This window comes from Sinocyclocheilus anshuiensis, unplaced genomic scaffold (assembly GCF_001515605.1).
Source record: "Sinocyclocheilus anshuiensis isolate Anshui unplaced genomic scaffold, SAMN03320099.WGS_v1.1 scaffold1280, whole genome shotgun sequence".
Classification (NCBI taxonomy): domain Eukaryota; kingdom Metazoa; phylum Chordata; class Actinopteri; order Cypriniformes; family Cyprinidae; genus Sinocyclocheilus; species Sinocyclocheilus anshuiensis.
Genome location: NW_015546075.1, coordinates 312,718 through 315,329, shown reverse-complemented (window position 1 = coordinate 315,329; position 2,612 = coordinate 312,718). Strand labels below are relative to the sequence as shown.

Sequence of the window (2,612 nt, the reverse complement as noted above, 5' to 3'; positions counted from 1 at the left end):
GAACAAAGGCCTCCTGTAGCGAATCGATGCGTTTTTGTAAGAAAAATATCCATATTCAAAACGTAATAATCACTTTAATGTAGCTTGCGCCAACAGTCCTGCACGGAAGCTGCTCCGGGCGGATGACATATGAGGTCAGCTTTGTGCATGCGCAGCTCAGAAGTGACGCACGTGGAAGCGCAGGGGAGAGATCAAAACAAAACAACGGTCACTTATCATGCTAACTGTTCTGTCTTTGGCTGCACTGACGAGCACAGAACACTATTTAGAGTCCCAGCCTCAGAGGAGACAAGAGAGCAGTGATTTATTGATTCATTTACTGTCTGTATATTACGCTGCTGCCACACAGATCTAAAATAAACGTGATTTATTTCCCAGCTGTTTTCCTCTTCACAGTCATAACCGACTGGTTAACTTATATAAAAAACTTAGACTTTTTGTAACTTATGCGTGTTTTTTACGTAAACTTGTGTGTGAATGAGAACTTAGTTTAATACTCGCATGCTGTGTGGTGGCCACTTTCTCTGTCCGTGTGCTTCAGATGTGTGAACTCAGAAAACCGTATATCTGAAGTTTAAACTAATATGGTTTAAAACGCATGATTTCAGCGCGATAAACATGATGATCAGAACCAAAACAGATGTTTTTTAGCATGTACAAGCTGTAATGGCGGCAGCTCTATTCTAGGGACGGGGAGCAGCAGCTCATTTGCATTTAAAGAGACAGGCCCGAAATACAGCCTGTTTCCCAATAATAACCAACTGCAGAACCGCAGAACCATTACGTCACAACAGTCTGAGGCCACAGCGCCAGGCCAGCAGTCTGACGCCAGAAGTGGGCGGAATAACAGTCTCATGTCGGAAGTAGGCGGAGTTTATGACAGAAAAAATAATGGCGGATAAGAACACGGTTAAAAGGTATTTAATCTATCAAATGTATTTATTTTATGCCTTTAATCGTTTGTTGTTTAAGCAATTTATACAGAACATGTCTCCAGTCTATTTTTTGTAAATGTGCTGTGTGATGAAGTGCGTTATCGCGTCTGTTTTTAGAACTTCATCGTCTCACTTTATGGATTGTTAACTTGGCACTGTATTTTATTTCAATGGTTACGTTTTCTGATGCTGACCAATGTTTTATGCAGATTTTTTTATTTAAACAGGCATATTACGATTCAGAGGCGCTCAGCTTTACTTGGAAAAAGTTGTTGCAACAAATTCCACTGCCCAGTGTTTTTAAAAGTACCAGATGGCACAGATTGAATGCACACCTTCCAATTCACTTCAGAAAGGCAGATGTCCATAGAGGTATGAACTTTGTGAGTTATTTGATAATATACATTGGCAATAAATGGTATTTAATAGCAGTCTTTTTGTAAATTGTAGTTTGCCTGCCCAATTTGGTAAAACACACTACCTAACAGCGATATGCATTAACAAATATGGATATTATGTTTGCAGTTCAAGGCTTGCTGTTCATTGATGTTCATTTGCGTAATATTCTGAATGTTTCTTTTAATATTATGAATTTAAAAAGTAGTTTTTGCATTGTCTGGTAATTTTTGCTTTCGAACAATGAAATTTAGCTATCTTATGCAATTTTTTTATGGTTATAAATAATTTTTAAAAATCTGTTTGATTATGTTGCAGTAAATTGACAAGCAGAATCATACCGATTTCCAATGGAAGCTGATTGAAAACAAGGTTAGTTTTGTAAGGCTTTCATATTCTACTTATTCAGATGGTGTGATGTTATAGCTGTCATGACTTTTCCAGAAATAACTCAATAATATTCTTTTGTTTTAGAATGTCCACAACAGCTGGCCGGTTCTATTGATTGTGGGATCTTCATGTTGTTGGTAAGAAAAAGTTGAAAAAAAGGAGATGGCTTGGATGTGATGGATCCAGAGTGATTTTCTGAGCCCTTTTCCTCACTCTGGATGTATACAGCTCTTGGAGGGTATTATTTGTTAATAATATTCTTTTGTTTTAGAATGTCCACAACAGCTGGCCGGTTCTATTGATTGTGGGATCTTCATGTTGTTGGTAAGAAAAAGTTGAAATATATCAACTTCTCTTTTCATTAGAATGAAAAACATGAGGGCTTTTCACACATGAAATAGTTGACACTGAGTGAATGTAAACCCCAGGTAAACTGAATACTGGTTTATCTTGCTTCATGTTTCACACAGAATATAATTTACCTGGGATTGACAAATAATCCTGGGTTTTCATACGCTGCTGTTTTACACTGTACATTACTAAACATCCTTATATGCACATTTTCTGCATCAGTGTCACTGATTGGACAGACACTGCATGCGATATGATACAAAAATGCCCAAGCACTGCACATCCTCATATTACATACAGCTGACTTTACTATCAAGTTTATCCTGAATGTACTTTTTAGATTATAAAAGTAAGAAATATACAGTCTCTTCTTGACCCTGACTGTTGTGTTTTCTGTCAGCATTTGACATTTTTGACATCCTATCAAATGCTGAATTTAATTTACTGTTTTTATACAGTGCTTATTTTTGCAGTGACTGTCCAAAGCACTTGAATATGAGGCAGGCAATTGGTTGTCTGTCTATTGATAAAGGGTTAACA

The 2,612-nt window shown here is 37.1% G+C and overlaps 1 long non-coding RNA gene across 1 annotated transcript; it reads left to right on the top strand.

Annotated features, from left to right (window-relative positions):
- The first annotated feature begins 1,274 nt into the window (after window positions 1–1,274).
- Window positions 1,275–1,862, top strand: LOC107699853 (uncharacterized). Its single transcript, XR_001635505.1, has 3 exons — window positions 1,275–1,307; window positions 1,650–1,703; window positions 1,806–1,862. It is a non-coding gene; the product is annotated as an uncharacterized LOC107699853 (long non-coding RNA).
- Window positions 1,863–2,612: the final 750 nt, after the last annotated feature.